General features: G+C 45.3%; 1 long non-coding RNA gene across 1 annotated transcript in view; it reads right to left on the minus strand.

Moving 5' to 3' along the window:
* Window positions 1-6,309: 6,309 nt before the first annotated feature.
* LOC112625462 overlaps window positions 6,310-14,872 on the minus strand; it is a 38,343-nt gene continuing 29,780 nt past the window's right edge. Inside the window, exons 3-4 of the long non-coding RNA XR_003119603.1 lie at window positions 10,149-10,242; window positions 6,310-6,448 (exon numbers count right to left, since the gene is read on the minus strand). This is a non-coding gene — a long non-coding RNA (uncharacterized LOC112625462). The remainder of the gene's footprint in view (window positions 6,449-10,148; window positions 10,243-14,872) is intronic.

Here is a 14,872-nt window from a genome sequence, read left to right on the forward strand (position 1 = left end):
TTCCAAATGGTGGTAGCAGGAGGAACAGTGAAACAGTGATGACTGAAACTTTTTTTTTCCCCAGAGGCTCAGGAAGCAGCGGCTGTAATTCTGAAGCTCACCCTTGACCATGGTGATTTTTTGTTTGTTTGTTTTGAGACGGAGTCTTGCTTTGTTGCCCAGGCTGGAGTGCAGTGGCATGATCTCAGCTCACTGCAACCTCTGCCTCCCGGGTTCAAGCAATTCTCGTGCCTCAGCCTCCGAATAGCTGGGATTAGAGGTGCCCGCCACCACGCCCAGCTAATTTTTTGTATTTTCAGTAGAGTCAGGGTTTCACCATGTTGGCCAGAGGGCTGGTCTCGAATTCCTGACCTCAAATGATCGGCCCTCCTCGGCCTCCCAAAGTGCTGGGATTACAGGCGTGAGCCACCGCGCCCCCAGGCCATGGTGTTTTCCCTCACTTTTAATGGGCCTGGGAATCTGCTCCCCAACCCTCATCTGGCCCTCCCTCTCTCCTCCTCAGCTCCAGCCCAAACAGAGCCTTCTCTGAGCTCCTTCAACACACAGTGTCCACATTACCTGGTGAACACTCAGCCTTGCGTGATAGCAGAGTCAGGAAGACCCGGGTTTCACTAAGAATGAGCTACAGAACCGGTGCCCCAGTTTCATCATCTAAAAAAGAGAACAGTGCCGGGCGTGATGGCTCTCGCCTGTAATCCCAGCACTTTGGGAGGCCACGGAGGGCAGATCACTTGAGGTCAGGAGTTGCAGACCAGCCTGGCCGACATGGTGAAATCTCATCTCTACTAAAAATTACAAAAATTAGCTGAGTGTGATGGCAGGCGCCTGTAATCCCAGCTACTCAGTGAGCTGCACGCCAGCCTGGGCAACAGAGCGACACTTCGTCTCAAATACGTAAATAAATAAGAGAATAGTAAGATCAGATGGTTTTACCCTATCAGCTTGCCCCTCCTCTTTAAGGGAGGATGACTTTGGAAAGGGACCCGGGAGGCCTATGGCCGGAAGACTGCCCTGGAGGTGTGGAGTATGCTAGAAGTCCATCCTGCTCGCGGGCGGCCTGCTGAGTGCAGCATGCTTTGGAGACCAATGCAGGTAGTGAAATAAGCACTGGTGGGAAAATGGAAAGATCCGGGCATCTACTGTGTCATTTTGGGCTACTGGCATACTCATTTATAAAATGGGTGAGTTGGACAAGGCCGATGTTTTTTTTTTGTTTTTTGTTTTTTGTTTTGCAATAGAACTGTAAACTCGAAATAAAATCCTAAGCCCTTACCAACTGAATGGACCCCCCTCTTAGCCAAGAAGACTCTAGAAAAATCTTTTTTTTTTTCTTTTTTCTTTTCTTTTCTTTTTTTTTTGAGATGGAGTCTCACTCTGTCACCCAGACTGGAGTGCAGTGGAGCCATCTTGGCTCACTGCAACCTCCACCTCCTGGGTTCAAGTGATTCTCCTGCCTCAGTCTGCCAAGTAGCTGGGACTACAGGCGCGTGCCACCACCCCTGGCTAATTTTTTGTATTTTTAGTAGAGATGGGGTTTTACCGTGTTAGCCAGGATGGTCTCGATCTCCTGACCTCGTGATCCACTCGCCTTGGCCTCCCAAAGTGCTGGGATTACAGGCGTGAGCCACTGCGCCTGGCCTCTACTAAAACATTTCTAAAAATGTTTAGAAAATCTTAAAAACCCAGCCAGGCTCAGTGGCTCACGCCTGTAATCCCAGCACTTTAGGAGGCCAAGGTGAGCAGATCACCTGAGGTCAGGAGTTCTAGGCCAGCCTGACCATCACGGTGAAACCCTGTCTGTACTAAAAATATAGAAGTTAGCTGGGCATGGTGGCACACACCCTATAGTCCCAGCTACTCGGGAGGCTGAGGCGGGAGGATCGCTTGAACCTGGGAGGTGGAGGTTGCAGATTACATCACTTGCACTCCAGCCTGGGCGAAAGAGCAAGACTCTGTCTCAAAAATAAAAAATTTTAAAAAGTTAAAAAATCTTAAAAACTTAATTCCCAGTCATGACAGGAAGGCAGGTCAAACAAGCCTTTGTTACATCCCCTCCCTTTTGGAGTGTAGGCAATTAATCAACATTATGTTAAAATAGAGATCATCTGATTAACAAAACAGACTATGATGATAAAATACCAAATTATAAACAGGACCTAAGGCCATGCCAGGCAAAAGTGAAGTCATACACTCTTACCATGGCTACAGGTCATTCTGACACAGTGTATTAGGCAAGAGACTTCTTTATGTTAACTTAAAACATTCCTTTCTACAGACTCCAAATTTTTAGACAAAGCTTCAACGAATTGCACATTAAAGAATTTCTCGGCCCAGCACCGTGGCTCACACCTGTAATCCCAGTGCTTTGGGAGGCCGAGGAGGGCGGATCATGAGGTCAGGAGATCCAGACCATTCTGGCTAACATGGTGAAACCCCATCTCTACTAAAAATACAAAAAATTAGCCAGGCATGGTGGCAGGTGCCTGTAGTCCCAGCTCATTGGGAGGCTGAGGCAGGAGAATGGTGTGAACCCAGGAGGCGGAGCTTGCAGTGAGCCGAGATCGCGCCACTGCACTCCAGCCTGGGCGACAGAGTGAGACTCCATCTCAAAAAAAACAAACAAAAAAAAGGAATTTCTAGGCTGGGTGCAGTGGTTCATATCTGTAATCCCAGCACTTTGGGAGGCTAAGGCAGGAGGATCATTTAATCTCAGGAGTTTGAGACCAGCCTGGGCAACAGTGAGACCTTGCCTCTATTTAAAAAAAAGAAAAAAAAAACAAAAAAACAAAAAAACTATATAACCTGTAAGCCCCGAGATATTCTGACTTTTTGGGCCAAACCAGTGTATAACCCCCATGTGGTTTTGTTTTTCCTTTTCTTTTTTTCTTTTTTGAGATAGGGTCTTCCTCTGTTGTCCAGGCTGGAGTGCAGTGGTGTGATCATGGCTCACTGCAGCCTCTACCTTCTGGGCTCAAGCAATCCTCCTGCCTCAGCCTCTTGAGTAGCTGGAACTATAGATGCATGTCACCACACCTGATTATTTTTAAATTTTTTGTGGAGACAAGTCTTACTATGTTGCTCAGGCTGGTCTCAGACTCCTGGGCTCGAGTCATCCTCCTGCCTTGGCCTCCTGAAGTGTTGGGATTGCAGACGTGAGCCACTGTGCCCAACCTAATTTCTATGTATTGATTTTTTATGACTTTTTCTATAACATATACTTCCCTAAAATGTGTAAAACAGAATTGTGTCCTAACTGCCTCGGGACCACTCTTTCAAGGCTTCTTGGGTTTGTGTTTTTCCCAGGCTTTGGTCACACCTATAGGCTCAGAACAAACCTCTTTAAAATATTTTACAGAGTTTGGTTTTTCCATTAACAGAACTCTTTCTTCAAACAAAATCTTGCACACAAGCCCAGAATGGAAAATCTTGCACACAAGCTCAGACAGCAGCAGAGTTTCCTTTCTAGACTTGGGGGAGGGGAATCTCGAACGGCCCTTCCCACTCCCCATGCTTTCCAGGAATCTAAGAAATCCACAAAGCACAGCTGAAAAATAACTGAAATCTGGCCAGGCTTGGTGGCTCACACCTGTAATCCCAGCACTTAGGGAGGGCGAGGCGGGAGGTTCACCTGAGGTCAGGAGTTGGAGACCAGCCTGGCCAATGTGGCGAAACCCCATCTCTACTAAAAATACAAAAATTAGCCAGGCGTGGGGGTGCACGCCTGTAATCCCAGCTACTCAGGAGGCTGAGGCTGGAGAATCGATTGAACCCCGGAGGCAGAGGTTTCAGTGAGCCGAGATTGCTGCACTGCACTCCAGCCTGGGTGACAGAGCAAGGCTCCGTCTCAATAAATAAATGAATAAACAAAATATATTTATTGAATTTATTTATTGAGATTCAATAAATAAATAAATGAATCTGATGGCTGCTTAGTTTCCTTCCAGGTGGAGAAGTTGTGTCTATCATCTCAGGGGCCTTAGCAAAGACCCCATTCTTGTGCTTATCTATCTTCCACTAGTACCACAGATTTTACCACGAGCAGATCATCTTTCTGTGTTGCGTTTCCTTCATCCTGCTGTAAGCACGGTCACTAGGAAAAGGCAATCTTAAGCACTAACACTTCAGGGTGAATTCTAACTTTTCTTTTTTTTTTATTTTTTTTATTTTTGAGACGGAGTCTCGCTCTGTCGCCCAGGCTGGAGTGCAGTGGCCAGATCTCAGCTCACTGCAAGCTCCGCCTCCCGGGTTTACGCCATTCTCCTGCCTCAGCCTCCCGAGTAGCTGGGACTACAGGCGCCCGCCACCTCGCCCGGCTGGTTTTTTGTACTTTTTAGTAGAGACGGGGTTTCACCGGGTTAGCCAGGATGGTCTCGATCTCCTGACCTTGTGATTCGCCCGTCTCGGCCTCCCAAAGTGCTGGGATTACAGGCTTGAGCCACCGCGCCCGGCGGAATTCTAACTTTTCATAGCTCTGTTTTGGGCTCTAGGATATTCACCACAGCACCCACTCTGCACGAGTGCCCTCCCAGACCTGCGGCTACTGTGGTTAATGAAGGTCTCGTGTCCTCCATCAAATGACAGTTGAGGAAAGGACCACCAAGCAGAAACTCTCCATGATGTGTCTGTGTCCCCAGGCTTACAGGTGTGATTAGAAAGAGGTCAGCTCAGGGACTCTGGAATGGGGAGGATTTCTTGAGAATGGATGGCTTCCAGGAAGAAAAGACACTTGAGTCTTAATGTGTCAGTAGGAATTAGCCAGATAAAGAAGGGGAAGGAGAAAGTAGTTCCAGGCCGAGGGACCGTCTTATGTAAAGACTGAGAGATCAAGGGCCCTGAAAATCCAGAGTCCTTGAATTGGGTCCAGGGGCAACATTTCTGAATTGAAAGCATAACCTCTTTTTCTGGGGGTGGGAGAAGGATGAGGATGGAGATGATAAGGGAGACTTTGTTATTATTTTTCTTGGTAAGTCCATCACATTTTTTAAAAAGCAATGCATGCGTGTATATATTACGTTTGTCTCTTCCAAACCCTTTAATAATCCCATAAGCCTCCCCATTTGATAGATAAGGAACACTTAGGACCTGTAAGTAGGTTGGTCAGGGACTCAGGCAGATATATGTAATTCTAGAACCTGTTTGCACTGTAGCATTCTGATTTATTTCGGCTGTCTCATGAGGAAACAGGCAAAATAACAGCAAGAAGAAAGAGAGGAGAGAAGAAGGGAGGGGAAGGGAGGGGAGGAAAGGAGAGGGAAGGAGAAGGGAGGGGAGGAGAGAGGAGACAGCGTCCAAAAGAGAAGAAGTTGATGCAGGTTTGGAGGAAGGCTAAGGGGATATGGAACTTTCACCCTGTCAGCATCCAAATGGGCTCTGCCTTGTCCTCCCTTGAGCCCTGGCCCCAGCTCCAGGAGTGGACCCCTGCAATCTTCCCTCAGCACACTGCATAGCCCTGCCACCACCTGCACCCTGAGACTGGCTCTGGTTTGCTTTCCCAGATTTTGTTAGCACTCAACAAATACCATTGCTGAGACCGAGCAGTCACGGTGGCGTGGGGCTTTGGTGGAAGCCATGGTCATAACTCCAAGGGCATGATCTTAGGTACTGGAGCAGCACTTTTTGACACCATGCTCATTGGACAGTGCGGCAGCTAAATGGGTGGGTCTCTGATCTATTTTATGAGGACCCCCCTTTAGACAATTCCTCTCTGCATGTCAGTCTTCTCACCCATAAAAGCTAGGGCTCTGTGATCCTAAAGCAAATCCAAGGTCTGACTGATTCCATCAATCATCCCAAACTAATTACGAGGTGATTTCAGAGTGGATTTCACGGTGCCCGGGTCCTGCTGCAGATTTATTTGTGTGTGAGGAGAGTCACATGCTCAGACAGGGTGGGCTTAGGCTAATTAATTTCCAGGGGCAATGGGACTACACATTTAGCCTTCGATATTTTCCTTGCTGGGGCTGGACTCAACTGGCAAGTTCAGCGATAATGTGCTGTGATGTGTTCTCTTTGGGCATCCACTTCCCTGATGGAACGGAGGGCCTCCCTTGGCACAGTCAACCAAATTGCACCCAGAACTGCCATTTGAGTCTCCTCCTTTGGGTCTTTTACAGTCACTTATGTCTACTGCCCCTTTGTTTAACTTCAGATCAGTAAGTCCTGCAATACACCTGCCATGTGGGAAAGGGTGGAATGCAGGTGACTGAGCCCACGTGTTTGAACCTTCACTATCTTTCACAGATGTAAGTCAGAAGACCCAGAAGTGGGGGCCACACCATGTTATCCAGTACAAATTAATTAACAACTTAATAGCTTATTTGTTTATTTATTATGGGAGGGGTGTAGTGATTCACATAGGCATGTGAGGCAGGTTTCCTGGGTTGAAATGATTCTGCCACCTCCCTTGCTGTGTGATCTGGAGTCAGGCCCTTAACCTCAGTTGTCTTATCTGAAAAATGGAATCATAAAATCCTCTCACAGTTTGCGGAGATTGAGTTCACTCATGCAAAGTACTCAGAACAGTGCTCTATAAAACGCATTAGCCATCATTATCATCTGCACTGAGGGGGACTATTGGCCGATTATAAAGTTTAAGCCAATGCAGGTCCTGTCCTCCAAGCTTATGGTCTAGTCACAGGAAATTGTTACAAAGGACTATTCCTCCTTCCAGGGTCCCTTGTAAATCAGCTGCCCCATGAAGATGGAACATGAAATTTTGTGGGGATGCCAGACTTCCCACCTTCCTACAGAGGAAGGTCTTTTCAGGGTAACTGTTTTGAAAATTTTTAAAAATGTATTTTATCCTGCCACAGTGGCTCATGCTTGTAATCTCAGCACTTTGGGAGGCCAAGGCAGGAGGATCACTTGAGCTCAGGAGTTGAGGGACCAGCCTGGACAATATAGCAAGACCCCATGTTTTAAAAAGATTATTTTAAACATTGAGGTATCACCTGGATAAATTGCATACAGATGTTTATACCCATGGAATCACCACCATTATCAAAATGTAGAATAATATTACCATCACTCTGTAAGGTTCCTGCCTGCCTCATCCTGGGAAGGAGCTCCCCAGCACCACCCCAGGCAATCTCCTTTCTGCCTTCTAACCCCCATACGTGAGTTTCATGCAAATGTTATCATAGCAGTGGTGTACTGATAAATGTCTGACAACCAGCTCTCAAAACAGAAAGAAGCAGCAGAAGCAGCAGCAGCAGAAGAAGAATGAGAAGAAAGAAGAAGAGGTGGAGGAGGAGGAGGAGGAAGAGGAGGAGGGGGGGAGAGGAAGGAAGAGGAGGAGGAGGAGGAAGAGGAGGAACCCTGATCTGTACCTTTGTCAATTTTTCTAGCAATCGCCACTGCCAATTTGAAGCTATCAAGGTGTGATTATTGAACATGGTATTGGAAATATATGTACAGTAGAACACAATTATATATATTATTTCCACCAAATGGATACAATAGATGCAAATAATCTCAATTGCATAGAGAAGAATAAAAATGCTGTAAAATAATTAGGAAGTGATGAGGTTTGAGTATTTACTACCTTTATTTTATATGCAATTTATTTAGTTGTAAGTTTATATAATTTAATTTTAAATAAAGCATGTATTTAATGATTGGATTGCAAAATTCCTCAGAATGTATGGAATAACTTGTTCTCATGAGCTAGTATGAGCTGTCTTTATCACACTCCCAAATCATGCACACTGTGTATTATTCTCTTGTGTGGGCTTAGTTCACTCAACACTCTGTGTGATTCATTATTGTCATTCTTTTTTTGAGTCAGAATCTTGCTTGGTTGCCCAGGCTGGAGTGCAGTAGCATAATCAAGGCTCACTACAGCCTCAACTTCCTGGGCTTAGGTGAACCTCCCACCTCAGCCTCCCAACTAGCAGGGACCACAGGTTCCTGCAGTCATATTGGGCTAATTTTTGTATTTTTTGTAGAGATGGGGTTTCACCATGTTGCCCAGGCTGGTCTTGAACTCCTGGCCTTAAGCAATCCTCTGACCTCGGCCTCCCAAGGTGCTAAAATTACAGGCATGAGCCACTGTGCTGGCCCATTCCTGTCATTCTGTGTAACAGTCATTTGTTCTTTTGTTGTTGGTGTGTGGTGTGCTATTGTATGGACAGACCACAATATTCATTCTCCTGTTGATGGCCATTGGGCTGCTTCCTGGTTTTGGCTACTAATTACTTTCAATTTTAAAGTTGCTTATAATCATTCATGTGCACATATTTTTGTAGATATATGTGTTTATTTCTCTTGAGTTTATACCTAGGAGTGGGTTTGCCAGGTGTTGGACAGGCATTTGTTTTCAGAAGATAATGCTAAATGGTTTTACCAGTCACTCACTGGACTCTTGCCATCTGCAGTGCTTGAATGTTCCCTGGCTCCACTTCCTTGCTCCTACTTGCTACTGTCAGTCTCTAAAATTTTAGCCATTCTGGTGAATGCGTAGTGATGATCTCAGAACAATTTTAATTTGCATTTCCCTGAAAAGTTGGGTTGTCATTAGGTTTGGACTAAGTGATCCGCCCCTCTTGGCCTCTCAAAGTGCTTGGATTATAGGCATGAGCCGCCATGCCCAGCCCATATTTTTCAATTATAAAAACCGTGAATACTAATTAAAGAAAATGTTGGAAACACAAGAAAGTACAGAAAAGAAGAAAAACATTGTTCATGATCTCATTTCCCAATGTCAATTATTATTAACAATGTCCACACACATTTTTCCCACTTTACATTATAATAAACCATTCATAGCTCTTTAACATCATGTTTTTTTAATGGTTGCATTCCATTTTGTGGATATATCAAAATGTATTTAACAACAAAATAGTGTTCTTTATCTGCTTTCCACTTAATATTTCCCATGGTTTGTGGACATTTAAGATTCATAAATCTTGCACAGATTTTTGTGCCATAGAAAGGAGATGCGAGAACTTGCCTACTTATCATTTGCTGAGCACTGAATCTCTGACCACTGACAGGACTGTCTGGCTCCTAGTTGTTTATGGGCAAAGAAGTGATTCTGAAAGTAAACAGGGAAAGAAACAAAAGTCCCTAATTAGGCCAGGCACAGTGGCTTATGCCTATAATCCTAGCACTTTGGGAGGCTGAGGCGAGCGGATCACTTGAGGCCAGAGGTTCAAGACCAGCCTGGCCAACATGGCGAAACCCCATCTCTACTAAAAATACAAAAAAATTAGCCGGGCGTGATGGCACACGCCTGTAGTCCCAGCTAGTCGGGAGACTGAAGCAGGGAGGCAGAGGTGGCAGTGAGCCAAGATCACACCACTGCACTCCAGCCTGGGCAACAGAGCAAGATTCTGTTTAAAAAAAAAAAAAAAAAAATTAGCTGGGAATGGTTGCATGAGCCTGTAATCCCAGCTACTCCGGAGGCTGAGGCAGCAGAATCACTTAAACCCAGGAAGTGGAGATTGCAGTGAGTGGAGATACTGCACCAGTGCACTCCAGCCTGGCGACAGTGTGAGATTCCATCTCAAAAAAGAAAACAAACAAACAAAAAAGTCCCTAATTAGACTTAAAATGTCTAAAACGTATTATAAGTTTAATTCCTTATTCTTATCATTCACTCAATTATCACTCATTCATTTTATATTATTCACAGCTAGACATAGCTGGGCTTTTGACTCAACTCTGTCACTTACCAGCTGAGGGACTTTATGCCAGTGACTTGTTTCTCTTGGCCTGTTTTACCATCTGTAAGATGGGTAATAATGCCTGTCCGCGTTGTTAAGAGATTAAACTTAAGTGCATGAAGCACCTTTCCCATCTGACCTTTGAATCTCCTCTCTTCTGTTGGTTAAGCAACATGGCAGGCCTGAATGAATTATCCACATAGTGGCCTGTAATTTGGTTTTGTTGATGAGTAGATGAAGACACAGAGAATGCAACTGGTGGAAAACACAGTGGCTTATGGGCTCAGAACTAGAGCCAGAAGAAGAACATGGGTCTTTGTTCCTTCCAGTGGTCTAACATGTCTCATGTAGGTCTTCTGCCCAGTGGAGTTCAGAAGGCCATGCAAGCATATCTCACTCTTCGCCATGTCTTTATGTGGGAGTGGTCAAACATCATTTCAATTTCAGAGCTGCACTTAGGAAAATGACCACTAAGACTCTTACCTTTTTCCCCTGTAACTTCAGCAATGCTTCTTAAAGAGTTTTCATTTTTGTCTAGTCGCCACTTTCTCATTCCTCCTAGTGCTTTTCTCTGGGTCTAAGAATGAAGGAAGAAGCCCTTTTGAGTTCTGCAGCACTAACCATGTCACCTCAGTGACTTCCATGGACCATTAGGCAGCCAGTCAGCAGCACTTATGTCCTTGCTATCAGCAGGGTATGGAATATGGCGGAGGAGAAGTCATTTCTCTCCTGCTGATTCAACATTCATTAACGTGTTGGCAACAGAGCAGGCATTGTTAACTGCAGCTCCCATCTGAGCTACGGACTTCCTAGAAAGATTAATGCTCTCTTCAATATGAAACAACAACAAAATGGTTACAACCAGTCCTTTCAGCAAAGAAGGCAAGGATCTGCTGTTGTACTCCTCCCAGACCCCCTGCTTCTCCTATTTCGACCACATTTGAAAAAGGATTTCTCTGTTTCTACCACAAATAGTACTCTAGTGTCCAGCACATTGCAGCGACTTAATTTCTTTTGTGCATGAACCTTTTTGACAACCAGTAGGCACTGGAGAAACTGATACCATCCAGGATCCATAATCTTCTTCTTTTTTTTTTTTTTTTTCCCAAGATGGAGTTTTGCTCTTTCACCCAGGCTGGAGTGAAGTGGTGCAATCTCATCTCCCTGCAAACTCTGTCACCCCTACCTGCCCCGGTTCAGTGATTCTCCTGCCTCAGCCTCCCGAGTAGCTGGGATTACAGGTGCCCACCACCATGCCCAGCTAATTTTCATATTTTTAGTAGAGACAGGATTTCTCCATGTTGGCCAGTCTGGTCTCCAACTCCTGACCTCAGGTGATCCGCCTGCCTCGGCCTCCTAAAGCGCTGGGATTACAGGCATGAGCCACTGTGCCAGGTCTCCATCATCTTCTTTACAGTGAAGTTCAAATGGTCTCAACTTCCTCACTTCTTTACTTACCTCTTAATCCCCTACCATTTAGGATTGGCCCTTGACACTGCCCTGAGCCTGTTCCTGCCAAGATCACAATGTCAATAAACGCTGTGGTCACTCTTCTGTTCTCCTCTTCTCTGACCTCCCTATGGTGTTACCCAACCTTCAGCCACTTTCTGCCTCTTGAAAAGTTCCATTCCTCAGCTTCCTGGTCTGCAAATATTCCTCCTTCCTCTTGCATTTTTGGCACCTCCTTATCACTCTTCCTGGGCTGTTCTTTTCTCTGCCATCTCTTCAGCTCAGATGTTGCCAAACACTTTCTTTTTTTCTTTCTGCCGTGGAACCTTTTTTAAAAAAAAACAAATGAGATTTTACGTATATTTGAATCCAATATAAAACACAGAAAACCACAGTTGCTATGGTTGAAATAGTGGGTGGCACTTTCCCTCCTCTTATCTCGTCTCGCAGAATCCCCAAGAGCTCCCCTCCAGAATCCTGGGCCTCTGAGAAGCCACAGCCTATGTGATGAGGTTCTATGGGGGTCTTCACACCTCACTCCACTCATGCGTCCTGGATGGCCCCAACCCTCCTGACATGACAATGACTATCCTTTACTCCAAATGAGCTGTATGTGGAGCACACAAATGCTCTTTTCTTTCTTCAATGCTTCTTTCAAGCATTTGAAAAATGAGACTTAAGAGGCAAACGGAGAGTGAAAAATGTCAGCTTTATTACTGACAAAGCTGCACAGAGAATGTCTTTAAATCATTAGCTTAATGGGTTTGCTATCTTTCCTAGAGTTAACTCTCCCATCAGTCCTGGGCAGAACGGGAATTCCCGGGCATTTATACAGAAGAGAAGGGATGAAGTTCTCCCAAACTCACCAATCAAAAGTCACTCTTTCTCCCATGGGGAAGAGTGGGCACAGAGACCAGGAACACTAACCTCAGCCAACAAAGATGGCTCACTCCCTGGGGGTGTCTTGTGGTTTGTGAGGCACTGAGGCGTTTAGTGTACGAGGAACCGTGCTACCAGGCATCCTCAAACCCATAGAACAACTCAACACATGAAAGAATCAGCCGGGTGCGGTGGCTCACACCTGTAATCCCAGCACTTTGGGAGGCCGAGGCAGGTGGATCACCTGAGGTCAGGAGTTCAAGACCAGCCTGGCCAACATGGTGAAACCCCATCTCTACAAAACTATGAAAATTAGCCAGGCAGGATGGCAGGTGTCTGTAATCCCAGCTACTCAGGAGGCTGAGGCAGGAGAATCACGTGAACCCAGGAGGCAGAGGTTTGAGCCAAAATCGCACCATTACACTGCAGCCTAGGCTAGAGTGAGACTCCGTCTAAAAAAAAAAAAGAAAAGAATTCTCCTGAATCTTGCATGACCTTTGAAGATCCCATCGGACATTCCATATATAAGTGAATGAGGGTAAAATTATCTGTATCTAGGCTGGGTGCCGTGGCTCATGCCTTTAATCCCAGCACCTTGGGAGGCCAAGGCAGGGGGATCACCTGAGGTCGGGAGTTCAAGACCAGCCTGGTCAACATGGTGAATCCCCGCCTCTACTAAAAATACAAAAATTAGCTGGGTGTGGTGGTGCACGACTGCAATCTCAGCTACTCAGGAGTCTGAGGCAGGAGAATCACTTGAGCCTGGGAGGCGGAGGTTGCAATGAGATGAAATTGTGCCACTGCATTCCAGCTTGGGCGACAGAGTGAGATTCCGTCCAAAAAAAAAAAAAAAAAATTTATCTGTTTCTAGAACATTACTCCATTTTTACATACTGAAAGAACTTTTTGCACAGTTTTTTTTTTCTTTTCTTTTCTCTTTTTTCTTTTTGAGATAGAGTGTTACTCTGTTGCCCAGGCTGGAGTGCAGTGGCGCAATCTCAGCTCACACTGCAACCTCTGCATCTCGAGTTCAAGCGATTCCGGCACCTCAGCCTCCTGAATAGCTGGGATCACAAGTGTAAGCCACCACACCTGGCTAATTTTTGTATTTTTAGTAGAGATGGGGTTTCGCCATGTTGGCCAGGCTGGTCTCAAACTCCTGACTTCAAGTGATCCTTCTGCCTCGGCCTCCCATGGTGCTGGGATTACAGACATGTCCATGTCTGTAATGGCCTGCGTTTTACAGTTTTTATACGCACTGTATACTGCATTTTCTAGAAAAGCAAATACTACACAAATTGAATGTTGATTGTACTTTCACAGATTGTGAACTTACCTGAGGGTTGTTCAATAATTTAGAAAATTATGAAATTTTCTGATGACAATGGCTGCTATAGTATTTTCACCATTGATGCAGTAACACATTCCTGTATTGGTTGGTATCTGTGGCTGTTGCACTTACAGTGAGAACATCTGACTCCTTCTTTGTGGCTTCCAGTAAACTCCCACCCAAATACTGCTCAGATGCATGCAACTCCCTGCAGGCGCCATCGTTCTCTTTCCCCCTGGCCTTTGCACTTCCTGTGCTTCCTGCATTTCTCTGAGGAGTGCCCCTGAGTATGAAGGAAGAGTCCCTCCTCTAGGATTCCAGAGTATTGCTCACACTGCATCTGAGTCTCTGTCTGTCTGCTGCCTCTGCCACCAGACCTTGAGTTCTGCCAGGGTAAGGACCCATGCACACTGCTGGCTTCTGCATCCCTAGTGCCTGACCCAGGGTGAGGCACATGATAAGCAACCCTTCCCTCGATATATAGCTTCACATCAAGAGAGAGAGCATCTACCTGAAAAGCTATAACTCTGGTCCATCAGGAACTAATGGTGGAATCTTCCCATCAAAGCCAATCACAGGCAAACTAAGGTGAAATAAAGGTCTCGGGGAAAAGGAAATTTTTTCTCCCAAGATGATCTTAGGAGGCCTTGCCTTTCATTCTTTAGTGTTTCTACCAGAAAATCAATTGTTAAATTATTCATTGAGTCAGATCAGGTCATTTTGAAAGTAATCTTCAGAGCGAGTGAAGCTTTATCAAAGTTGACATTATTCCTGATATCTGAACAGATTAGTTTTATAATTTAATACTTAATCTGTCCACAAAGCACAATGAGAAAAAAGATGCTGCAGCAATCTGGGTATTGAAGGACTCACCTTCTTGATTGTTTTTATTCTCTTTTTACCTTATCAGGTGAATAAAACTTGAAAGTAATAAAAAGAGACTCATAAAACAATGCTCATTTTGATTTATACTTCTAATCCCTTAATTGTCAGCAGCTTAACTGCCTCTCCTGATTTCTATCTGACTTCAGGCTGAGTGACAGCGTGCACTCATTGACTCAGAGACACTGGCAGGAGTCTTAGAGGTCATCCGTACCTGTAAGTCAGACCAGGTGGGTTCAAAGTCACCAAGGTGAAGCTGCACGAGTGGATTCTGCTCTTGACTCCTTAGTTTGAGGCCTTGGAGAGGCACCCCCTTCAGAACTTCCTTTTCTTTCTTTCTTTCTTTTAAATTTAACAGAAGCAGGGTCTCCCTATGTTGCCATGGTCTTAAACTCCTGGGCTGGGGGGATTCTCTGACTTCAGCCTCCCAAAGTGTTGGGATTACAGGTGTGAGTCACCGCTCCCAACCTGAACTTCGTTTACTTCAATGGTAAAATAGGGGTAAGAGTGTCTACTTTGCAGGGTTGTTGGGAGAATTGAAAGAACGATGGATAAATGGTGCGTGAAACCAAGGAAATGCTCAACGAAGCTTAGCTTCCTCTCCAAAGGGATGCACAATCACTGTGCTTTCCTCTCTTCTACTCCTTACACATTATCTTTGGCCTTA

The sequence above is a fragment of the Theropithecus gelada genome, chromosome 5, assembly GCF_003255815.1.
Source record: "Theropithecus gelada isolate Dixy chromosome 5, Tgel_1.0, whole genome shotgun sequence".
In the NCBI taxonomy this organism is placed as follows: domain Eukaryota; kingdom Metazoa; phylum Chordata; class Mammalia; order Primates; family Cercopithecidae; genus Theropithecus; species Theropithecus gelada.